Genomic DNA, 27,311 nt, shown 5'->3' with positions numbered 1-27,311 from the left:
CTACATCTAAGGAAACAGAGGAAATAGATAACTACACAACAAAAAAACCAAAAGAAGACAAGCAATGAAACTCAGTGACACCACCAACACCACATCTAAAGTAAGTAACAATTGTTGGTCACTAGTTTCTATCAACATCAACGGACTCAACTCCCCCCAAAAAAAGACACAGACTAACAGAATGGTTGCGGAAACAGGATCCATCATTCTGTTGCATCCAAGAAACACACCTATGCAACAAAGATAAACACTACGTCAGAGTAAAGGGCTGGAAAACTGTCTTTCAAGCAAATAGTTCTAGAAAACAAGCGGGAGTAGCCATCCTAATATCTAATAAAATAGACTTTCAACCCAAGTTAATAAAAAAAGATAAGGACGGCCACTATATTCTCATCAAAGGAAAAATCCACCAAGAGGACATCACAATTTTGAATATCTATGCCCCAAATACAAGAGCACCTACATTCGTAAATGAAACAATATTAAAGCTTAAATCACACATTGATCTTAAAACCCTAATAGTGGGAGACTTCAACACTCCACTCTCACCAAGGGACAGATCAACTAGACAGAAAACAAATAGGGAAATAAAAACACTTACAGAGACCCTAAATCAAATGGACCTAATAGACGTCTACAGATCTTTTCATCCAAACTCAAAAGAGTATACCTTCTTTTCAGCACCACATGGAACCTTCTCCAAAATAGACCATATAGTTGGTCATGAAGCAAGCATCAACAGATACAAAAAGATTGAAATAAACCCTTGTATTCTATCTGACCACCATGGACTAAAGCTGGACCTCAACAACAACAGAAATAACAAACAGCCTACACGCACATGGAAACTGAACAACCTGTTACTCAACGACAGCTGGGTTAAGGAAGAAATAAAGAAAGAAATTAAAGACTTCCTAGAATGCAATGAAAATGAAGGCACAACATACCCAAATTTATGGGACACATTGAAAGCAGTGCTCAGGGGAAAATTTATAGCACTAAGTGCCTGCAAGAAGAAATTCGTAACATCACAGACAAACAACTTAATGGCCCAACTGAAAACCCTAGAAAAAAGGAAGCAGACACACCCAAGAGGAGCAGAAGGCTGGAAATAATCAAACTCAGGGCTGAAATCAATCAATTAGAAACAAATAAAACTATTCAAAGAATCAATGAAACAAAAAGCTGGTTCTTTGAGAAAATCAACAAGATAGACAAACCCTTAGCCAAACTAACTAAAAAGCAGAGAGAATCTATCCAAATCAACAAAATCAGAGATGAAAAGGGTGACATAACTACAGACACAGAGGAAATTCAAACAATCATTAGGTCATACTACAAAAGCCTATATGCCACAAAATTTGAAAATCTAAATGAAATGGACAATTTTCTTGATAGATTCCATCTTCCAACATTAAGTCAAGATCAGGTAGAAAGACTGAACCGCCCTATATCCCCCAAGGAAATTGAAGCAGTCATTCACAGTCTCCCCTCCAAAAAATGCCCTGGGCCAGATGGTTTCAGCGCGGAATTCTACCAGACCTTCAAAGAAGTTCTCACACCAATTCTCCTCAAACTATTCCACAAAATAGAAACAGAAGGTACATTACCAAACTCATTCTATGAAGCAACAGTCACCCTGATACCTAAACCACACAAAGACCCAACAAAAAAAGAGAACTTCAGACCTATCTCTCTTATGAACATTGACGCAAAAATACTCAATAAAATACTTGCAAACCGAATCCAAGAACACATCAAAGATATCATCCACCACGACCAAGTAGGCTTCATCCCAGGCATGCACGGGTGGTTCAACATCTGGAAATCCATCAATGTAATCCACCACATAAACAAACTGAAGGAGAAAAACCACGATCATCTCCTTAGATGCTGAAAAAGCATTTGACAAAGTCCAACACCCATTCATGTTTAAAGTCTTGGAGAGATCAGGAATACAAGGCACATATCTAAACATAGTAAAGGCAATATACAGCAAGCCTATAGCCAACATCAAACTCAATGGAGAGAAACTTAAAGCAATCCCACTGAAATCAGGGACAAGACAAGGCTTTCCACTCTCTCCCTACCCCTTCAACATAGTACTTGAAGTCCTAGCCAGAGCAAAAAGACAACTAAAGGAGATCAAGGGGATACAAATCGGAAAGGAAGAGGTCAAAGTGTCACTATTCGCAGATGATATGATAGTATATATGAGCGACCCCAAAAATTCAACCAGAGAACTCCTCCAGTTGATAAACACCTTCAGCAAAGTGGCAGGATACAAAATCAACTCAAAAAAATCAGAAGCCCTTATGTATATCAAAGACAAAATGTCCAAGAAAGAAATTAGGGTAACAACACCCTTCACAATAGCCACTAACCACATAAAGTACCTTGGGGTGACACTAACCAAGTAAGTGAAAGACCTATTTGAGAAAAACTTCAAATCTCTGAAGAAAGAAATCGAAGAAGATCTCAGAAGATGGAAAGATCTCCCGTGCTCAAGGATTGGTAGGATTAACATTGTGAAAATGGCCATCCTGCCAAAAGCAATCTACAGATTCAATGCAATTCCCATCAGAATACCAACTCAATTCTTTACAGACCTTGAAAAAAAGATTCTCAGCTTCATATGGAGAAACAAAAAACCCAGAATCTCCAAAACAATCCTGTACAACAACAGATCATCTAGAGGTATCTCCATCCCCGATCTCAAGTTGTACTACAGAGCAATAGTAATAAAAACTGCATGGTATTGGCATAAAAACAGAAAGGAGGATCAATGGAACTGCATAGAAGCCTCAGAAATAAACCCACACACCTATGAATACTTGATTTATGACAAAGAAGCCAAAACCATTCAATGGAAAAAAGACAGCATCTTCAACAAATGGTGTTGGTCCAACTGGATGTCCACATGCAGAAAAATGAAAATAGATCTATATTTATCACCCTGCACAAAACTAAAGTCCAAGTGGATCAAAGACCTCAACATAAAACCAGATACTCTAAATCTGTTAGAAGAAAAAGTGGGGAACAGCCTAGAACTCATTGGCACAGGAGACAACTTCCTGAACAGAACACCAACAGCACAGGCTCTAAGAGCAACAATCAATAAATGGGACCTCATGAAACTGAAAAGCTTCTGTAAAGCAAAGGACACTGTCATCAAAACAAAAGGCCTGCCTACAGATTGGGAAAGAATCTTCACTAACCCTTTATCTGACAGAGGACTAATATCGAGTATATACAAAGAACTAAAGAAGCTGAAAAGCAGCAAACCAAGTAATCCAATTAAAAAATGGGGAACAGAGCTAAACAGAGAATTCTCAACAGAGGAATATTGAATGGCAGAGAAACACTTAAAGAAATGCTCATCCTCATTGGCCATCAGGGAAATGCAAATCAAAATGACCCTGAGATATCACCTTACACCCATCAGAATGGCCAAGATGAAAAACTCAAGGGACAACACATGCTGGAGAGGTTGTGGAGAAAGGGGAACCCTCCTCCACTGCTGGTGGGAATGTAAACTGGTACAACCACTCTGGAAATGTATCTGGCACTTTCTAAGACAATTAGGAATAGTGCTTCCTCAAGACCCAGCTATACCACTGCTAGGTATATACCCAAAGTTTGCTCAAGTACACAATAGGGATATTTGCTCAATCATGGTTATAGCAGCTTTATTTATAATAACCAGAACCTGGAAACAACCCAGATGTCCATCAACGGAGGAAAGGGTACAGAAATTGTGGTATTTTTACACAATGGAATACTACTCAGCAATCAAAAAGGAGGAAATCATGAAATTTGCAGGCAAATGGTGGGATCTAGAAAAGATCATCCTGAGTGAAATATCCCAGAAGGAGAAAGACAAACACGGTATATACTCACTTATATAGACCTATAAGATATGATAAATGTAATGAAATCTATACACCTAAAATGTTAATCAAGAGAGCGGACATGGGGTAAGATTATCGTTTAGAAAGACAGATTTGATGCTCATTGAACATATGACAGGAGTCTACTGAGCTCATTTGAAAGACTCTAACTAGCAGTGTCTTCAAAGCAAAGACTCATGACCAAACCTTTGGCAGAGTACAGGGAATCATAAGAAAGAAGGGGAGTTAGTCTGATGAGGAAAGGTTAAGAGCTCCACAAGGACCAAATATATCTGGGCACAGGGTCTTTTCTGAGACCGACATGTAACCAAGGACCATGTATGAATGTAACCTAGAACCTCTGCTCAGATGTAGCCTGTGGTAGCTCAGTAACCAATTGGTTTCCCATAGTGAGGGGAACAAGGACTATTTCTAACAGGAACTCAATGACTGGCTCTTTGGCCTCCCCACCCCCCAAGGGAGGAGCAGTCCTGTTAGGCCACAGAGGAGGGCTTTGCAGCCAGTCCTGAAGATACCTGATAAAACAGGATCAGATGAATGGGGAGGAGGTCCCCCCTATCAGTGGACTTAGCAAGGGGCACGGTGGAGATGAGCGAGGGAGAGAGGGATGAGGAGGGAATGAGGGAGGGGGCTCTAGCTGGGAAACAAAGTAAATAACCCATGATTAATATAAAAAATTATTTATAAAAAACAATTAATAAACTATAAATAAATAAATAAATAAATAAAAATAAATAGATAAATAAATAAATAAACAAACAAGCCAAAGCTTTTACCTGCCGACCCTGAGGGGGGAGCTGCCTTTCAAGGCAAAAGAGTAGGATAATTCAGCCAGTCCTGATGAGACCTGCTATGCTAGGGTCAGATGGAAGGGGAGGAGAACCTCTGCTATCAGTGGACCTGGGGAGGGGCTTGGGAAGAGTAGAGGAAGGGAGGGTAGGACTGGGAGATGTTGAGAGAGATGGCTACACCTGGGATACAACTGAATTAAGTGTAATACATTAAAAATAAATTATTAAAAGTATATATTATTGGAAAATATTGTCTTTGAAAATGTGTACACAAGCATGTTAAGGTAATTTAATATTTAAAAATTCTATATTCAATATGCTAAGAAAATATACTTTGTTCTCTTCTTTAAAATCTTACAATATGCAAAATAGATGACAAATATTAATTATCAGTTATCAAGTGATAAAACAATTAATGTAAATATTTATATGTGATTAGGTATTATTGTGATATTGCTTTCACCAAGGTAAAATATAAACATGTATTGATAAGGCAAATAAACCCACACTTAAAAAATATATTTCCTATAGAACAAATGAGTATTTTCAATAAAGTATCATCACCAAAAGCAGAGATGCAAGAATGTCTATTTCACATATTGTTTTTTTTTTTTTTCAAGGGAGATTTTTACTGAAGAATTTGTAACTCTAGAAGCATCTATGTACTTACTCATCTACTCAACTGATCCATTTGTTGAATAAGTATTTGTTCGGAGCATATAATGTGTGTGGGATACTATAGGCACATAAAAGAATCAGAAAGCTGAAAAGATAAAATTAGTCAGGGTTCATTTACTTTTTATTGTATTTTTATTTTTTACAATTTAGTCACTTTGGATCTAGGTTGAAGGCCCCAGCCCCCATCTCCTCCTGGTCCCACCCTCCCTCCCACTTTCTCCCTTATCCATTTTCCCTATTCCACTGATATGGACGTCTCTCTCCTACTGTCTGACACTAGCCTATCAGGTCCAATAAGGATCCTCTTCCTCTGTGTGCTGTCTATGTTGCCTCAGCAGGGAGAAGCGATCAACGAACAGTCAACTGCATTCATATCAGAGACTGCCTGTTCTCCCCTTGCTAGAGATCCCATATAGAGACTGCACTATCTATGGGTTACATCTGAACAGGGGGTCTAGGTCCTCTCTATGCATGGTCTTTGGTTGATGCATATGTCTTTGTTGTCACCTGTGGGCCCAGCTTTTATTGGCTTTGTTGGTCTCCTTGTGGGGCTGCTGTCACCTCTGGGTCCTTCTTTATCCTCTTTTTTCCTTAAGACTCTCTGCAATATTTACAAAGTTTGGCTGTGAATATCTACATCTGCTTCTATCCTCTGCTGGGTGGAGTCCTTCAGAGGACATCTGTGGTAGCTCCCCATCCCGTTCCCTCTCTTTTCCTACCTCCAGTGTCTATTCTGTGCTCCCCTCTTCCCTAGGGTCTTCCTTGTTGTGTAGCTTCTTCAGGTCTGTAGATTTTAGTGTGTTTATTATATGGCTAATATTCACTTACAAGTGAGTATATAACTTGTGTCTTTTCTGCTTCTGGGTTACCTCACTCAGGATGATCTTTTCTAGTTCCATCCATTGCCTGCAAATTTTATAATTTCTTTACTTTTAATAGCTGAGTAGTGTTCCGTGGTGTAAATGTACCACAATTTCTGTATCCATTCCTCAGTTGAGGGACATCTAGGTTATTTCCAGATTCTGACTATTATGAATAAAGCTGCTATGAAAATACCTGAAAAAAAATGTCCTTGTTATATGGTTGAACATCCTCAGATATATGCCCAGGAATGGTATAGCTGGGTCTTGAGTTTTTCTGAGAAAGCAACAGAAACCCACACACTATGGATACCTTTTTTTACAAAGAAGCCAAAGCAATATAATGATAAAAAGACAGCATCTTCAAAAAATAGTGCAGGTCTAACTGTATGTCTACCTGTAGAAAAATGCAAATACATCCATATTTATCACCATACACAAATAAAGTCCAAGTGAATCAAAGACCTTAACACAAAATCAGACAAACTAAAAATCTGTTAGAAGGAAAAATATGAAAGAACCTTAACACACTGGCACAGGAAACAACTTCCTGAACTGAATATGAACAGCTCAGGCTCTATGACCAACAATTAATAAATGGGACCTCCAGATCACATCAAGAGTGGCCGCATTGTCATCCTCCGTGGCCCGGTAAGGCTGCCCTCTCCTCAGGGGGAGGTGATCAAAGAGCAGGCCAACCAGACTATGCCAGAAGCAGTCCCTCCTCCCATCACCATGTAACCCACCTAGACACTAAACTGCCATGGACCACGTCTGCGCAGGGGCCCTAGGCCATCTCCATGTCTGGTACTTGGTTGGGGTATGAGTCTCTGGGAAGACCATGTGTTCAAATTTTCTGGTTGTGTTGCTCTCCTTGTCCTGTCCTCTCCAGACCCTACTATTTCGCACTTCTTACATAAGATTCCATGCACTCTGCCTGACCATCAGCCATAAGTCTCAGTGTCCTCCCCAACAATCCACAGGGCAGAGCCCCCCAGAGGTCCCCCCCGGCAGGCCCCTGTTTCCTGCCTTCTTCTTCTTCTGATATCCATCCTCTTTGCCCTTCAGGATGTGGATTGAGCATTCTAGTCAGAGTCCTCCCTCTAGATCAGTTTCTCTATATGTACAGATTTTAGTAGACATATATTATACGTCTATATGAGTGAGTATATACCGTGTGTGTCCTTCTGCTTCTGGGAAAGCTCACTCAGGGTGATCCTTTCCAGGGCCCACCATTTACATGCAAATTTCATGATTTTCTTATTTTTCATTGCAGAGTAATACTCCATTGTGTAGACGTACCACAATTTCTGCATCCATTCTTCAGTTGAGGGGCATCTGGGTTGTTTCCAGCTTCTGGCTATTACAAATAAGGCTGCTACAAACATGGTTGAGCAAAGGTCTTTATTGTGTATTTGAGCCTCTTTTGGATATATACCTAGGAGTGGTATGGCTGGATCTTGAGGAAGCGCTATTCCTAGTTGTCTGAGAAAGCGCCAGATTGATTTCCAGAGTGGTTGTACAAGTTTACATTCCCACCAGCAGTGGAGAAGGGTTCCCCTTTCTCCACAACCTCTCGAACATGTGTTGTCACTTGAGTTTTTTCATCTTTGCCATTCTGATGGGTGTGAGGTGAAATCTCAGGGTCGTTTTGATTTGCATTTCCCTGATGGCTAATGAGATTGAGCATTTCTTTAAGTGTTTCTCTACCATTCGATATTCCTCTACAGAAAATTCTATGTTTAGCTCTGTTCCCCATTTTTTTTTAATTTGATTACTTGGTTTGCTGCCTTTCAGCTTCTTTAGTTCTTTATATATACTAGATATGAGCCCTCTGTCAGATACTGGGATCGGAGGGAAGGGGAGGAGGGCCTTCCCTGTTGATGGACTTGGGGAGGGGCATTTGTGAGGGGCATATGGAGGATGGGACTGGGAGAGGAGGAGAGAGGGGTTTATGGGGGGATGCAGAGTGGATAAAGTGTAATTAATAAAAAAAAGAAAATTGGATGAATAATGGGAACATTTATAGTCTCATGCTGTCTGCAATAAACCCCAACTTGTTATAACGAGTTAAGTGGAATATGATGAGTAAGGCCATGCTAGAGCACATACTACTTTGGCATGCTTGTATGGTTGTCTCTTGATGTGTAACAAGTTACTCCAAACATATGATAGAAAACATAGCTGTGACAAGGTCAGAGTTTACATGAACTCTCCAAAGGAAATTGCCTCTTTCTACAATACCTGGGAACTCAGCTAGGAAGGCCATAATTTCTGGGGGATTGAAACAACTCAAGGGCAGAATAGCCTGAATGCTTCGTTACTCTGTTGTCCAGTAGGAAAATTCAAAAGTGCTGGGCTTGGTTTGGGCCATGAAGGACAGTATCTACATACGGCCTGCTAGTTAGTTTATGTCAGTTTGACACAAATTAAGGTTATCTGAGAAGAAGAAACCACAATTGAGAAAATGCATCCGTGAGACTGAGCTAAAGGCAAGTCTGTTGGCTATTGTCTTGATAAATGATGTGGAAGGCAGATGGTCCTGAGCTACATATGAAAACAGGCTAAGCAAGCTATGTAAGCAGCATTCCTCCATGACTTCTGCTTCAGTCATGCCTTTGGGTTTCTGCTTTGCTTCAGTGCCTGCCCTGATTTTCTTCAATGATGAACTGTAATATGAAACTGTAAAATGAAATAAAACCTGTCCTCCGCCCTGCAAATAAATAAATAAATAAATAAATAAATAAATAAATAAATGGGACCTCACGAAACTGAATAGCTTCTGTAAAGCAAAGGACATGGTCAACATAACAAAATAACAGTCGTGGAAAAGATCTTCACCAACCCTATATCTAACAGAGGACTAATATCCAGAATATAAAAAGAACTCAAGAAGTTAAATACCAACAAACCAAATAATCCAATTTAAAAATGGGGTACACGTATGGGTGGGTATATACTCTGTGTGTCTTTCTGCTTCTGGGATAGCTCACTCAGGATGATCTTCTCTAGTTCTCACCATTTACCTGCAAATTTCATTATTTCCTTTTTTTTATTGCTGAGTAATATTCCATTGTGTAGGTGTACCACAATTTCTGTATCCATTCCTCAGTTGAGGGGCATCTGAATTGTTTCAAGCTTCTGACTATTACAAATAAGGCTGCTACAAGTGTAGTTGAGCATCCTTTGGCTATATGCCTAAGAGTGGTATAGCTGGATCTTGAGGAAGCACTATTCCTAATTGTCTGAGAAAACACCAGATTGATTTCCAGAGTGGTTGTACAAGTTTACATTCCCACCAGCAGTGGAGGAGGGTTCTGCTTTCTCCACAACCTCTCCAGCATGTGTTGTCACTTGAGTTTTTGACGTTAGCTATTCTGATGGATGTAAGATGAAATCTCAAGGTTGTTTTGATTTGCATTTCCCTGATTACTAAGGACGTTGAGCAATGGAGAATCTAGAAGTGCATAGGGAGTAAGAAAAGATATGACAGAAATATATTCTATGCATAAATTTACTTAAAAAAGAAAACTACATGTCTCTGTCTGTGAATGCTCTTTCTATTTATGCGCATTTGTATAATGATATGTTAATATGTATTTAATATATTTTGTCAATATAATTATACAAATATAGATTATGCAATGTATAACTATATATTTAAATTATAAAAACTTATGTTTGTATTTATATTGATATTATACTTGTTTAAACTTATATAAATTATATTTTATCTATAAACAGTATACTTTTTACAGCAAATAAATTATATAAATTACATGTATTTAACACATATCTTATATATTCCATAAAATATATTATATATGATAGTTTGTTTTTTATTGCTGTGAACAAAAGCAACTTGGAGAGAAAAGGATTTATTTGTCTTAGCACTTCAATGTTACAGTTAGTCACTGAGATTTTGATCCAGGCAGGAACCTGGAGGCAGGTACTAATTTAAACTCCATGGATGAAAATTGCTTTCTATATTACTTTTTGGCTCACATTCAACCATTCTACTATCTTGTATATTAGGATATCTGCTTTGTAGACCAGGCTGGCCTTGAACTCACAGAGATCCTCCTGTCTCTGCCTCCTGAAAGCTGGCATTAAAGGCTTGAGCCACTACACCCGGCAATATCTGCAGCCCATATACGGTGCTTCCCACAGTTGCCTGAGCCCTTATAAATCAAAGGAGGACAAATTTTGGAAAGATTAAATAAGAAAATAAAGACATCCTCATGTAATTCTAGGTTGTTGCTGTTGCTAAAAATTGTCAGATAAATAACTTTCCAATTTCTATTCTTTGATTTACTGTGAGAGAGTGGTTGATGTATCTTCTTTTCCTGATGTAGACTGGACAAAAAGGCCTCAAAGTGGAAAGCCACTCCAGTTTTCAATTATGCTGTGGTCTATGGGCCTCATAGGTGGTGTAACTTATGATCAATTCTTTAGAAATTTCAATAAAGTTTTATTCATTTAATTTCTTTATGGTTAAATATTTACTCTGGTGTCTCTCACCTAAGATATACCCATACACTTTATTTTTCTGGTACAGATGATACAACAAGGACATTGGCTCAACCATGTTTGTAGCAGCTTTATTTGTAATAGCCAGAACCTGGAAATAACCCAGATGCCCCTCACTTGAGGAATGGACACAGAAATTGTAGAAAATCTACGCTATGGAATATGACTCAGCAATAAAAAAAAAATCATGAAATTTGTAGGTAAATAGTGGGAACTGGAAAAGATCATTCTGAGTGAGGTATCCCAGAAGCAGAAAGACACACAGGTTTTACCATAAGTGGATATTAGACATATAATATAGTATAAATGTACTAAAATTTGTACACCTAAGGAAGCTAATCAGGAAGGAGGACTCTGGCTAAGATGCACAATCCCCATTCAGAAAGGCAAAGAGAATGGACATCAGAAAGACAAAACAGGGAACAGTACAGGAGCTTACTACAGAGGGCCTCTCAAAGGCTGTACCCTGCAGGATAGCAAAGCAGATGATGAAACCTATGGCCAACCTGTGGGCAGAGTACAGGGTATCTTATGAAAGACGTAGGAGATAGTAAGACCTGGAGAGGATAGGAGCTCGGCACAGACAGCAACAGATCTAAAAAGTCTGGACACAGGGGTCTTTTCTGAGACTGATACTCCAGCCAAGGACCACTCATGGGGATGGCCTGTAACCCCGGCACAGAGGTAGTCTGCTGCAGCTCAGTGTCCAAGTGGCCTCCATAGTAATGGGGAGAGGGACTGTCTCTGACATTAACTGATTGGGCTTCTATTTGATCACCTTCCTGTGAGGTAGGAGCAGCCTTACCAGGCCACACAAGAAGACAATGCAGCCACTCCTGATGAGACCAGATAGACTAGGATCATAGGAAAGGAGAGGAGGACCTCCCTTATCAGTGGACTAGGAGAGGAACACAAGTGGGGAAGAGGAAGGATGGGCTTGGGAGGGGAGGAGGGAGGAAGCTACAGGGGGGATACAAAGTGAATAATTTGTAATTAATAAAAATAAAAATAATTGAATAAAAAATTAAAAAATTAATTCTTTATTAATTACACTTTATTCACTTTGTATCCCCCCTGTGGTTCTCTCACTCCTCCTATCCCAAAACCTCCCTTCCTCCCCCCCTCTGCATGCATCCCCCTCCCCAAGTCCACTGATAGGGGAGGACTTCTTTTCCTTCCTTCTGATACTAGTCAATTAGGTCTCATAAAGAGTGGCTGCATTGTCTTCTTCTGAGGCCTGATAAGGCTGCTCACCCCTCAGGGGGAGGTGATTAAAGAACAGGCCAATCAGTTCTTGTCAGAGACAGTCCCTGTTCCTATTACTATGAAACCCACTTGGACACTGAACTACCATGGGCTACATCTGTGTAGGGGTCCTAGGTTATCTCCATGCATGGTCCTTGGTTGGAGTATTATCAGTCTCAGGGAAAACCCCTGTGCTCAGAATTTTTAGTTCTGTTGTTCTCCTGTCCTCTCCAGATCTTACTGTTTCCCACTTCTTTCCTAAGATTCCCTGCACTCTGCCCAAAGGTTGGCCATAAGTTTCAGCATCTGCATTGATAGACTGCAGGGCAGAGCTTTTCAGAGGTCCTCTGTGTCAGGCTCCTGATGTGTTCCCTCTTTTCTCCTTCTTCTGATGTCCATCCTTTTTGCCTTTCTGGATAGGGATTGAGCATTTTAGCAAGAGTCCTCCCTCTTGATTAGTTTCTTTAGGTGTACAGATTTTAATAGGTTAATCCAATATTAAATATGAGTGAGTATATACCATGTGCGTCTTTCTGCTTCTGGGGTAGCTCACTCAGATGATCTTTTTCAGTTCCCACCATTTACCTTCAAATTTCATGATTTCCTTATTTTTTATTGCTGAGTAATATTCCATTGTGTAGATGTACCACAATTTCTGTATTCATTCCTCCATTGTGGGACATCTGGGTTGTTTCCAGGTTCTGGCTATTACAAACAAAGCTGCTACAAACATGGTTGAACAAATGTCCTTCCTGTGTACTTAAGCAACTTTTGGATATATGTCTAGGAGTGGTATAGCTGGGTTTTGAGGAAGCAGTATTCCTCTGAATACTGAAAAATTGTCTGAAAAAGCACCAGATCTATTTCCAAAGTGGTCGTAACAGTTTACATTCCCATCAACAATGGAGGCAGGTTCCCCTTTCTCCACAACCTCTTCAGCATATGTTGTCCCTTGAGTTTTTGATCTTAGCCATTTTGATGGGTGTAAGGTGAAATCTCAGGATCGTTTTGATTTTCATTTCTCTGATGACTAAGGACCTTGAACATCTCTTTAAGTGTTTCTCTGCCATTCCATATTCCTCTATTGAGAATTCTCTGTTTAGCTCTGTACCCCATTTTTTAATTGGCTTACTTTATTTGTTGCTGTTTAACTTCTTGAGTTCTTTATATATACTGGATATTAGCTCTCTGTCAGATAAAGGGTTGGTGAAGATCTTTTCCCAATCTGTAGGCAGTCATTTTGTTCTGATGACAGTGTCCTTTGCTTTACAGAAGCTTTTCAGTTTCACGAGGTCCCATTTATTGATTGTTACTCTTAGAGCCTGTTTGTGTTCTGTTCAGGAAGTTGTCTCCTGTGCCAATGAGTTCGAGGCTCCTCCCCACTTTTTCTTTCATACGGTTTAATGTGTTTGGTTTTATGCTGGGGTCTTTGATCCACTTGGACTTTAGTTTTGTGAAGGGTGAAAATTATGGATCTATTTTCATTTTTCTGCATGTAGGCATCCAGTTAGACCAGCACCATTTGTTAAAGATGCTGTAATTTTTCCATTGAATGGTTTTGGCATCTTTGTAAAAAATCTGATGTCCATAGGTGTGTGGATTTATTTCAGGGTCTTCTATTCGATTCCATTGATCCACCAGTCTGTTTCTATGCCAGTACCATGTAGTTTTTAGTATTCTTGTTCTATAGTACAGCTTGAGATCAGGGATGGAGATACTCCCTTTAAGATTTTTCACTGTAGAAAATTGTTTTAGCAATTCTGGGTTTCTTGTTCCATATGAAGGTGAGGATTTTTCTTTCAAGGTCTGTAAGAATTGTGCTGGTAATTTGATAGGAATTGCATAGAATCTGTAGATTGATTTTGGTAAGATGGCCATTTATACTATATTAATCCTGCCAAGACATGAGCATGGGAGATCTTTCCATCTTCTGATATCTTCTTCTAATTCTTTCTTCAGAGACTGTATAATTTTTTCATACAACTCCTTGACTTGCTTGGTTAGGTTCACACCAAAGTACTTTGTGTCCTTTGTGGCTATTGTAAAAAAAAATATTAGAGAGTGAAAGTACTTTATACACAGTTGTGACTTCACTATGCAATGACTATGAGCATTGAAGAGATTCAACTTAGAATGCTAAAATAGAAAGTCACAATGTTTTATTTTTCACATATTAGTCCAAATGATAAGGTTACATGCAGTAGTGGATTGCAATTATATTTTTGAAAGTAGCTGTTTCTTTTTTTTTAATTTTGAAATCCAGTAAAATAAGGAAAATATTGATTTCCTATAGTGAATAACATTGTTTTATAAATATATATATATATATATATATGTTTGTAGCTTTGTAAAGTTTTGATTATGCTTCCATTCACATTTGTTTTATGAATAGTACAATTCTAAATTTCAATATCAGGATTTCAGTTTATTCTAGAACACTGATTATATGAAAATAATTCCTTTGAATACTCTCAATTTGAAAAGTTTTGCAGATTTAATAACTGAGGGAAATTAGTGTATTTTATACTTTACTCTTGACTAGTAGATAGTTTAGATAACAGCTTGATGTAATTGTATTTGTAAGTAATGTAAGTAAATGTAAATAATCTTGATGCAATTTACTAACTAATCCATCAGATTCTTCAAATGATACTGAAAATATCAAATGGAACAATTGAATTTACTCTGTGATGTATATATACAAATAGCTGGAGATTAGATGAACATTAAGAGTTCAGTATCCTCCTAACTGTACACAAGCAAATGATGCTTTCAGTATTTTTCAGGTACTTGTCAGTACAGCTAATTAAAGTAAGAAATATTCTAAAGATCAATTTCTAAACATTTTCCACAATTATGGGTTTCTTTTCCTCCTTTAGGATATATGAATGAAGATCAAGATGCACCTGAGAAGAGTAATAACTTCTGAAGTCAAAATTGGAAGAATTTGCATTTTGAAATAAAAATTTTGAAACCAATGTTCAACATTTTGAAAAACACTTTACTTAAACTCACTTTACTTAAAATATGGGAAAATAATTTTTCATCTTTTTAACCATAAATGGAAAAGTTGTATCTTTAACACAACTCATGGTTATATTTTTCTGTGCTCTCATATTTGTAAAAATTATGGGACCTTTAAATCCATGATGAATAGCCCTGATAGCCTATTTTTAAAAGTTATTGTTTCTTTACTTTAAGTTTCACAATGTGAATATGTATCTTGACAGGTTATTGAGATATAATCTATACACTATACAATTTATTTTTATGGTGTACAACTTAGTAATTTTTAATTTAAGAGGTTGTCCATCAGTCACTAGTATTCCATTTCATGATACTTCATCATCTGTCGTCAAAATCTTACTGACTAGCATCACCCTGTTCCTCCCCACTACAACCCAGGACAATCATTAATCTACATTCTGTCTCTTCAGGTTTGACTATACGGCCGTTTTATAGGAATGGGATCATACACCATTTTTAGTCCCATGTGAATTATTTCAGCACAGTGTTTTTAAAAATCGCTCATGCTGTACTTTGAATCAATACTTCATTTCTTTTTATGGCTTTATAAGAATTCCATGAGATGGATTTGTTGAACCTTGTTCATGTTCTGGTTAGTTATTTCATACCGTTTTCTTTTTTAAGGTTTTGTCCTTTGTGTTTTATTTCCACACCAATATTTCACATATTTGGATTAATCAGCAACAGACTGAATGAAAGTATTCTCTGCTTAAAATTTGGTTATTTCATCTTTCTACACTAATACCATGCTGACAAATATCATTAATGTGTAAATTATTGATGTGTAAAATAAAACAGAATTATTTTGTTTGTGATTTTCTTTCCTGAAATGCTTCAACATATTTTATGTCTTCTTTCCTCTCTCTTCTTCCTTCCTTCCTCCCTTCCTTTTTTCCTTCCTCATTTCTTTTTTATTTCTTTTATCTTTCCTTGCTTTCTTTATTTCTTTGATTTTTAAATTTCTTATGAATAGAGAAAGCTTTTTAATTAATTTATATATTTTAAATTTTATTTTTATGATTTATTTACTTTGCATTACAATTGTATCCTTCTCTAGGCTCCTCTTGAACCCACTGTCCCTCACTCTTTTCCCCTATCCTTCTTCTGTCCTACTTAGAATGCAGGAGCCCTCCTCCCCTACCATCTGACCCCAGCCTATCAAGTCTCATCAGGACTGCCTGCATCTTCTTCCTCTGTGGTCTGGCAAGGTTGCCTCACCAAGGGGAAGTGATTAAAGAGCAGGTGATAGAGTACATGTTGGAGACAACCCCTGCTCCCCTTACTAGAGAACCCACATGGAGACTGAGATGCCTATGGGCTACATATGAGCAAAGGGGTTCTCTCCATGCATGCATGGTCCTTGGTTGGTCCATCAATTTCTGTAGCTCCCCAACCCCCTCCAGCCCAGATTTGTCGCTTCTGTTGGATACCTTGTAGAACTCCCATCTCCTTCAGGTCTTCCTACCCACTACTCTTCCATAAGACTTCCTGTGATCTGCCCAAAGTTTGGCTGTGAGTCTCAGTATCTGCTTCAATCCTCTGTTTGGTAGAGTTTTTCAGAGGACATCTGTGATAGGCTCTTGTACCATACCATCTCTTTAACTGCTTCTGGTCTTTATTCTATTTGCCCTTCTGAATAAGAATTAAGTATCCTTACTAGGATTTAGCTTCTTTAGGTCTGTAAATTGTAGTATGATTATCCTGTATTGTGTGGCTAATACCTGCTTATAAGTGAGTATATGCCATGTGTGTCTTTCTGGTTCTGGGTTACTTCACTCAGGATGATCTTTTCTAATTCCATCCATTTGTCAGGAAATTTCATGATTTCCTTGTTTTTAACAGCTGAGTAATATTCTGTTGTATATATTTCTTTTTTATTTTAATATTTTACTTACTTATTCACTTTACATCCTTATTGCAGCCTCTTCCTCTACTTCAAGTTGTTCCTCCTTGCACACCCCTCTCTGCATTCTTCTCTCTTCTCTTCAGAGAAGGGGGAGGTCCAGTTTAAGGGCATCAGACCCTTCTGGCTCATTGAGTTGCTACAAAGACTAGGCAATTCTCTCCCACTACAGCCAGACAAGGCAGCCCAGTTAAGGGAATGGGATCTAAAGGGAGGCATAAGAGTCGGAGAGGATTCTGCTCCAGTTGTTGGGGTATCCATATGAAGAACAAGATACACAACTGCTACATATTTGCAGGGGACCTGGGACCAATCCATGAATGCTCTTTGGTTAGTGGTTAAATCTCTGTGAAACTCCATGGACCCCATGGGTTGCAGGTTTTCTTGTGGAGTCCTTGAACCCTCCAGCTCCCTCAATCATGCACCCAATTCTTCCATAGGACTCCACAAGCTCTGTCTAAAGTTTGGTTGTGAGCGTCTGGGTCTGTTTCCATCAGCTGCTGGGTGAAACCTCTCAGAGAATTCATTCTAAGCTCCTGTCGACACGCATAGCAGAGCAGCATTAAGTGTCAGTGACTGGTTCTCTCCCACGGAATAGGTCTTAATTAAGGCCAGTCATTGGTTGGCCTTTTTGACAAACTTTGCTCCTTATTGTCCGTGAACACCCTGTGGGCAGGACAAATTTTGGGCGAAGGTGTTGTGGGTGGGTTAGTGTTCTTATCCTTCTCCTGGAAGGCCTGCCTGTGTACTAGAGGCTCCTCGAGGCTCGATATCACACTTAAAGAAATACTTAATGTCATTAGCCATCAGAGAAATACAAATGAAAACAACTCTGATATTCTATTTTTGTACTCATCATGATGGCATATGATCAAAACTCAAGTGACAGCACATTCTGGCAAAGCTGTGTAGAAAGAGGAACCTCTTTCATTGCTACTTGGAGTGCAAACTTACACAACCTCTTTGGAATTCAATCAGTTTTTCAGAAATTTGGGAATAGATCTACCTCAAGATCCAGCTAGGCCACTCCTGAGCATATACCCAACAGATGTTCCAACATACACAAGAACACTTGCTCAACTATCTTTTGAACAGCTTTATTAATGATAACCAGAAACTGGAAATATCTTAGATGTTCCTTATCTGAAGAATGGACAAGGAAATTGTGCTCTGCTACATATACACAATGGAATACTACTCAGCTATTAAAAACAAGAACATCATAAAATTTGGGGAAAAACTGATGGAACTAGAATACATCATCCTGAGTTAGGTAACCCAAACCTGAAAAGCAATGGGTGGTATGTACCCACTTATAAGTGAATATTAACCATAAAGAACAGGCTAATCATGCTACATTCTATAGACACAAAGAGGCTAAGTTTCAAGGAGGGTCCACAGGTGGATGCTTAAATCTTTCTCAGGAAGGGAAATAACATAGACATTGGAGATGAAGGAAGGGAGGTAGCTGGAAAGGATGCCTCGAGAGGGCAGGGATAAGGACTAGGAGTAGGGAGAGCAGGGGTGAAAAGGTCATGTGAGAGAATGAAAATCAGAAGCATGGGGCGTCTCTGGGACTTTCCAGAGACCTGGGAGAGGAGAGGACCCAGAAAGTCTATGGCGGTCACCTGAGCCGAGACTTCTAATTTAGTATCAATTGTTTGGATTTTTTCTGAATTAACATCAATTTACAGAGAGCAATGATGGCAGCTGTGTAGTTCAGTATTTCTCATCTACTCAAATCACTTCAATTTTTTTTTTTTTAATTTGGATTATGTTTCTGGAAAGGATTTTATACTTCTGCTAGCTTAATTTCTGTTTTGGTTCAGAATATTATAATATAATTATAAAAAATGAGGTAGTTATAAAGCAAAAATACTTTTTTTCCCTGACTCTTTCCTGGTGCTCAAGGTGTCAAAGTGAGAATGTCATGAGTCATCTAGAGTAAAATTACAATTTAACTTAGGTCTTCCACTGGGTGCTGTGATTAATGGTACTGAAAATAAAGGAGCCAAAATTTTGCATGTCATCTCTGCGAAGGAAGTCAAGAGAGGCCTGTACAGACTTTCTGCTACTGATGTGAGCAACATGGTTATGGCCACTGTTTAGAAAAGCAAATCAAAACTAAGAAAAAAGCAGTGGTAATTGAACAACAAACATCATAGCAATGAAAAGGAGTGTTTCTCTGTTTTGAAGGTGATGCATACATCATAGTAAACAATAAAGGTGAGATAAGAGGTTTTTCTTTTTATCACAAGTTGAGTTGCAAAGACTTATGAAGACTTGTAGCCCTGAACTGCATCTAATATAGGTAGTATTGCATGATTCTCCATTGTATTCATTAGAATGTCTTTGTTCCTAAAACAGCAAATATATACTTCTTCCATTTCTGGAGGCTTGTAGTCCAAGGTCAGGATGCCAGGAAGGCTAACTTATTGGTGAGCTTAGAGTCTCTGCTTTTAAAGTTATTGCCTTATCTACGCTGATCACAGGACATGGTGAGACGGAGAGAGAATGGAGTGAGAGGTGAAAAGAAAAAAAATTAAAAGAGAATGAAGGAGGAGGAGGTGGAGTAAGAGGAGAGAGAAAAAACTATACTATTTATGAGTATTGTTTCTCTGAAAGATCCACCTGATTGACATAAATACATCACAGGTCCTATTCAGATATATTAGGTATTTGAACACATGCCTTTTTGGGGAAACAAATTTATGTTTGGCATCTACTTAGGACTTACCGTACTGTATTATTAGAATCTCTTAACTTCTGGAAAGGAGATATAGTTGAGTGTTTAAGGGCATTGTCTTCACTTTCAGGGGACCTGTGCCACTTTCCCAGCACCCTCATGGCTATTTATATGCATTTGTAACTCCAGTTCCAGGTGCCATCTTCTGACCTCCATGGATATTGTGTTCATGTGGCATACAAGCATATAACAGGCAAAATTTCTACACACATGAAAATTATATATGTGTTTATGTTCACATATATTTATATGTATATTACTTCTGATTTAAATATTCTAATTATGTACACTCTTTGTGGAGTGAGCAGGTCTATTAGCCCAGCTGTTAAATTGCTTCCTCAGCCACAGACTTAAATGATTTGATTGCTGTGAACTCTCCTTCTTCCTCTGAATCATGTAAGCCAACAGGATTCACTTCTTGCTCTTCTTGATCAAGGAGATCACAGCCAATAAGAGCTAGGGTGTTCAAGGCTCATCCCCCCCCCCTTTTTTTTTTCTAACAGGTTTAGTGTGTCTGGTTTTATATTGAGGTCTTTGATCCACTTGGACTTTAGTTTTGTGCAGGGTGATAAGTATGGATCTATTTGCATTTTTCTACATGTAAACATCCAGTTAGACCAGCACCATTTGTTGAAAATGCTGTCTTTTTTCCATTGTATGGTTTTGGGATCTTTGTTAAAGATCAGGTATCCATAGGTGTGTGGATTTATTTCAGCATCTTCTATTTGAATCCATTGATCCACCAGTCAGTTTCTATGCCCAGTACCAACTCATCGACACAGGAGACAACTTCCTGAGAAGAACACCAACAGCACAGGCTCTAAGAACAACAATCAATAATAGGACCTCGTGAAACTGAAAAGCTTCTGTAAAGCAAAAGACACTGTCATCAAAACAAAACTACTGCCTACAGATTGGGAAAGGATCTTCACCAACCCTATATCTGACAGAGGGCTAATATTCAGAATATATCAAAAACTCAAGAAGTTAAACAGCAACAAGTAAAGTAATGCAATTAAAAAATGGGGAACAGAGCTAAGCAGAGAATTCTCAATAGAGGAATATGGAATGGCAGAGAAACACTTAAAGAGATACTCAAGGTCCTTAGTCATCAGGGAGATGCAAATCAAAACAACCCTGAGATTTCATCTTATACACATCAGAATGGCTAAGATAAAAAACTCAAGTGACAACATATGCTGGAGAGGTTGTGGAGAAAGGGGAACCCTCCTCCATTGCTGGTGGGAATGTAAATTGGTACAACCACTTTGGAAATCCATCTGGTGCTTTCTCAATTAGGAATAGTGCTTCCTCAAGACCCAGCTATACCACTTCTAGGCATATATCCAAAAGTTGCTCAAGTACACAAGAAGGACATTTGTTCAACCATGTTTGTAGCAGCTTTGTTTGTAATAGCCAGAACCTGGAAACAACCCAGATGTTCCTCAATGGAGGAATGGATACAGAAATTGTGGTACATCTACACATGGGAATATTACTCAGGAATTAAAAACAAGGAAATCATGAAATTTGCAGGTAAATGGTGGGATCTGGAAAAGATCATCCTGAGTGAGCCACCCCAGAAGCAGAAAGACACACAGGGTATATGCTCCCTCATAAGTGGATATTAGACATATTATATAGGATAAACCTACTAAAATGTGTACACCTAAAAAAAAAAAAAACTAATCAAAAAGGAGAACTCTGGCTATGTTGCTCAATCCCCACTCAGAAAGGCAAAAAGGATGGACATCATAAGAGGGAGAAAATAGGAACATGGCAGGAACCTGCCACAGAGGGCCTCTGAAAGGCTCTATCCTGCAGGATATCAAAGCAGATCCTGAGACTTATGGCCAACCTTTGGGCAGAGTGCAGGGAATCTTATGAGAGAAGTGGGAAATAGTAAGACCTGAAGAGTACAGGAGCTCCACAAGAGAGCAACAGAACCAAAAAATTTGGGCACAGGGGTCTTTTCTGAGACTCATACTCCAACCAAGGACCATTGATGGAGATTACCTAGAACCCCTGCACATATGTAGCCCACAGAAGTTTAGTGTCCAAGTGGGTTCCATAACAATGAAAACAGAGACTGTCTCTGACATGAACTGGCCTTCTCTTTGATCACCTCCCCCTGTGAGTGGAGCAGCTTTACCAGACCAGAGAGGAAGACAATGCAGCCACTCCTGATGAGACCTGATCAACTAGGATCAGAGGGAAGGGGAGGTGGACTCGGGGAGGGGCATGAGTAGAGAAGTGGGAGGGAGGGTAGGATTGCAAAGGAGGAAAGAGTGAGGGGGGGGAATACAAAGTGAATACATTGTAATTAATAAAAATTAAAATTAAAATAGAGCAAGTGTGAAGAAGATTCATAAACAACACATGAGTATAATGTTTTTCTATGATTAAATATGTTTTTATTTGCAGCCATTTATGCCATGATTTTATGGAATCTACTTGAGTTGAAATGATAAGCACATTCTATATCTTGTTTTTATTTTAAATTTTTTGATAGATTACTAGCATAAATTTTGTCTAGGTGATTTATTTTACTTAAAGGTTTTCCAAATTATGCATAGGGATTATTGTAGTCTTTTTAATGACCATTTTTTTATGGCTTTGATGATACCACATCAATGAGCGAGTATTTTGTGTTTTAATATCATCATACTCAATGGGAAAAGAAATATAAGTGAATTCTAAAGCCAGCCAATAAAATATGATCCATGTAATATTTGAAATAAACTTATATAACATAATGTGCTGTTTATCCTCACTGAAACTTAGGTTAAAATTGGATATATATTCAAAAAAGTTATTTATGGCTTATTGGCATGGAGCTACATATTGTTGTCAGTCAAGAGTGCAATTAAGGGTGTATCTCACAACTGTAGGCAGAGAATGGGGGTAATGGACCTTCCCTTTCACACTGAAAGTAAACCATACTTGATTCTTGGAACACTGCTCAGAAGCTTGAATGAAACAACCAGGAGGAAATGGTATTATGTACTCACCCATTAAGCATAAAGCAAAAAGTCAGGCTAATCTCAATTGGGAATAGTCCATAAAGCTTCTGAATTTTTATTTAGTGTAGGAAGCAACATTTTGATTTCTTCCACAATTATTTTTATTGCTATCAGTATTTTATGTTTATCTGCATGCTATTTTATTCTCTTTTGTTAGGTCATACCTCATTTGGGCAGTTTATTTTCTTTCATCCACACTTAAGTCTTGATGATTTAATTTTTCTTTCTATGGTAGAACTTTTATAAACAACATTAATGTGTTTGGAAGGAGAAGGCTTAGAGAATCTTGCATTTTTCTGGGTAGATACTATGTGACACTACCAAATACTCCATCACCAGTTAAGATATATAGTCAAAGGATACCACAGTGACATAGGCTCATATAGAAAACCAAATATGCTTGAGCAAATGTCCTTGTTGTGTACTTGAGGCTCTTTTGGATATATGCCTAGGAGTGGTATAGTGGATCTTGAGATAGCACTACTCCTAATTTTCTGAGAAAGCACCAGATTGATTTCCAAAGTGATTTTACCAGTTTACAGTTTCACCAGCAATGGAGGAAGGTCCCCCTTTCTCCACATCCTATCCAGCATGTGTTGTCACTTGAGATTTTGATCTTAGCCATTCTGAAGTGTATAAGGTGGAATCTCAGGGTTTTTTTGATTTATATCTCCCTGATGACTAAAGATGTTAAGCATTTCTTTAAGTGTTTCTCTGCCATTCGATATTCCTCTATTGAGAATTCTCTGTTTAGCTCCGTACCCCATCTTTAAATTGGAGTACTTGATTTGTTGGTGTTTAACTTCTTTTTTAAATTTAATTCACTTAGAATTTTTATATAATGATACATTTTGTAGGGTATGATGCATGAGAATTAGGTTCCAATTTCCTGCAAGATTTATACAACTATTCCAAGAGATGTCTTGTTATTATGGTGAGAAAGAAGGTAGTTATCTTGAAACGCTAAGATGAAGCTGCATCAAAGAATTCATGATCTATTCAGATATAAATATTCTTTACTATATTTTATCTTTTATTAGTTATTTATATGTTCTGGATATTAATCTTCTGTCAGATATAAGGTTGATGAAGAACATTTCCCAATCTGTAGGCTGTAGTTTTGTTCTGATGACAGTGTCCTTTGTTTACAGAAGCTTTTCAGTTTCATGAGGTCCCATTTATTGATTGTTGATCTTAGAGCCAGTGCTCTAAGATCAATTGATGTCTAAGATAATTGATGTTCTATTCAGGAAGTAGCAGCTCTATTCGTATTAGCCAGAAGCTGAGAACAACCTAGATGCCCCTCAGCAGAGGAAAGGATACAGAAATTGTGGTGCATTTACACAATGGAATATTACTCAGCAATGAAAAAAAACAATGAAATCATTAAATTTGCAGGTAAATGGTGGGACCTGGAAAAGATCATTCTGAGTGAGGTATCTCAGAAGCAGAAAGACACACACGGTATATATTCACTCATAAGTGGATGTTAGCCATATAATATAAGATAAACATACTAAAATCTATAGTCCTAAAGAAGCTAAACAACAAGGAAGACCTTAGAAAAGTTGCTCAATCCTCATTAAGAAGAACAAAATGATAGATATCAGAAGCAGGAGAAGACATGGAACAGGACTGGAACCTACCACATATGGCATCTGAAAGAATCTACTCTTTGAGGACAGAATGAGACTCGTAGCCAAACTGTGGACAGAATACAGGGAATCTTATGAAAGAAGGGGGAGATATAAAGGCCTGGAGGGGACAGGACCTCCAAAAGGAGACCAACAGAGCCAAAACAACTGATCCCTGAGGGCCCTGTGGAGACTGATACCCAACCAAGGACCATGCATGGAGAGGACCTAAAACCATTGTTCAGATGCAACCCATAGACTCAGTCTCCAAGCAGTTCCCCTAGTAAGGGAAACAGGGGTTGTCTCTGGCATTTATGCAGTGACAGGCTCTCTGTTCTCTTCCCCCTAGGCAGTGCAGCCTTGCCAGGTGATAGAGTAAGATAATGCAGTCAGTCCTGATGAGACCTGATAGGCTAGGGTCAGATAGATGGAGAAGAGGACCTCCCCTATTAGTGGACTAGAGAAGGGGCATAGGGGAAGAAGAGGGAAAGAAGGTGGGATTGGGAGTAGATGAGTGAGGGGGCCACAGCCAGGATACATATTGAATAAACTGTAATAAATGATAATAATAAAATTAAAAAGAAAGAAAACCCAAGATGGAAAAACTGTGGGTGATGGAGAACCAAATGAATAGAAAACATGTACATTATTTACATCATACAAAATTTTAGAATGTATTAATGGCAAAAGTATGATGAGACAAAAGAGGAGATAGATACTATAAAACCAAAAACTTACGCTAGAACTATAATCTGATTGTGGACATTGATTTACTCTAGAGAACGTTGGGGGAGAAATATTTAATGCAACAAGAACATAAATTAATGAGTATTGCACACATACCAGAAATTTTTAAAGTGTATGTCAGAAAGGCTGAATAATTACCCTGACTCTGGGAAGAGTGGATTAGGATAAACATGCTTTTCAGTGTTGGAGAAGTAAAGCATTCACCCAAATTTAGTAAGACTATCAGTGAACAGTAGGTTATCACTGACTATGTCCTCTAAGTAGGCAAGTGCACATGATAAATAAGACTGGAGCAGCAGCAGAAACAAACTCTCAAAAGTCCTTGTTGACAACCTGGTCCCACGTTTCAGCCGTCTTCCCAAACAATGATTCTCCTTGTTCGGTACAGCTATATCAGCTTTCCTCCACTATCTGTTCAGGTTTCCCTAGGACCCTTGATGAACAATGACTTTTAGTAAAGCTCTAAGACAGGCCTTAAGCTTACTCACAGTGAAGAGTTTAAATTAGCCAGAATATCCTCTCAATGACAGAATTCATCAGCCTTTAATGGGCTGCCACAATAAAAAAAAAAAAAAAAATGTGTGATTCCCAAGTGCACTGTCTTTCCTAGTTTTCCATGATCACCATAAAGGAAAGCGGCTGAGGAAGGGTTAGGGCCTGTGGTGATTTACATTTAATTTTAGCTTAAGATTCTTAAAGGCAGTGGTAATGTCTGCTTGTGAATAGCGATATTTAATCAGTCTCGGCTGTCAGGTTGATAGTAGTGCTTATCAAGAAATTAGAGAAAAATGTGCTTCTTCAGTCCATCCTCCTGCCATCCAGGCAGCAACAAATCAGTTATGGAAACTCAAACACTATGATTAAAAACCTCATCATCCCTAGGGAGTCTTTCATGTACATATATTTAATATTCAACTTGGGTTTACTACTGAGAAGACTGCTTTTGCTGTCTTAGTGCTTTTAATTGTAATATTCTTGCAATGAGAAGGCAGGCATTGTGGGTTTTTTCTTCTAATTCTACACTGCAAATTATTAGTATTCAAAATCTCCTATGTGACACAGTCACATTGGACAATAATGTTAGCAATTTTTCAAGCAATCATCTTTCACTAGATACAGTGTAAAATACTACCAAATGTATTTTAAATATTGATAATTCACTGTGATGTGATAAATTTGCTTCTTTTGAGATGCTTTTTTTTTAAATTAAAGGCTTGGTTATGGACAATATAGTTTATTGTGTGTCATATAACACAGACTGCCCTGGTTAAAGTCAGTGTGCCACAAAACAGAAAGATATGAACACTGAAAAGGGATTCCTGAGAAATATGAAGCAGAGGGCCACACAGTGCTAGGAAGAACACAGGGAAGGAAGTAACAAGAATTTATTATGAACATGTATGGAACTGTCAAGAAAAAATTTAATTAATAAAACAATTTAAATTATTTTATAGGACTATGCATTTTATCATAGGCTTTACTGCTCTAAGCTCTTCAGTTAATCTGAGTATCAGAAAAGTATGTTTCCTGACTTTATCATCCAGATCTTCCATCTCGGCCTTGCTGATGTCCAGAAAATCTGGAGAAACAGAAATCAGAGTCTGTTTTTGGCAATTTCCCAATGTGAATGGTCACTTGAATCTTGTAATGAATCCAATTGTATTTGAATACTTAAATGAATAGTCCTGTGAAGGCTGATATCCTACTTTGCTTTCTGTTTGCTGTGATAAAACATTGAACAAAAACAAATTGGAGAATAGGAGGTTTATTTTAGTTTGCAGGTTACAATCTTTTTGTGAAGAAAGCCAAGGCAGAAATGAAGCACTGTGGAGACATACTGCATACTGTTGTAATTCCCCTGTTTGCTCAGATGCTTCTCCTATGTTGTCTGGTCCCACCTATCCAAGGACAGTACTATTCACAGTGAGCTGGGCCCTTCTATGTCAGGGAAATTCAGTGGAGGCAGTTCAGTTGAGATTCCTTCCAGGTCTGTAGAGGTTTGGGTCAAATTGACAAAAACTAACAACAATACATTTGGAAATGTCTAGATTATTTCTATTAATTTGGCAGCCAGAAGCGTCTAGCTCTCAAGAGGAATATATGATGACCCGGACATTTTCTCAGGACAGGAATCTGGGAGAACAATTCCTTATTTGTCTGAGATTATTGCTTTTCTTTTCTTTTCTTTTCTTTTCTTTTCTTTTCTTTTCTTTTCT

Source organism: Psammomys obesus, unplaced genomic scaffold (assembly GCF_907164565.1).
Source record: "Psammomys obesus unplaced genomic scaffold, mPsaObe1.curated_primary_1811, whole genome shotgun sequence".
Lineage (NCBI taxonomy): Eukaryota > Metazoa > Chordata > Mammalia > Rodentia > Muridae > Psammomys > Psammomys obesus.
This window is presented reverse-complemented; position numbering follows the sequence as displayed.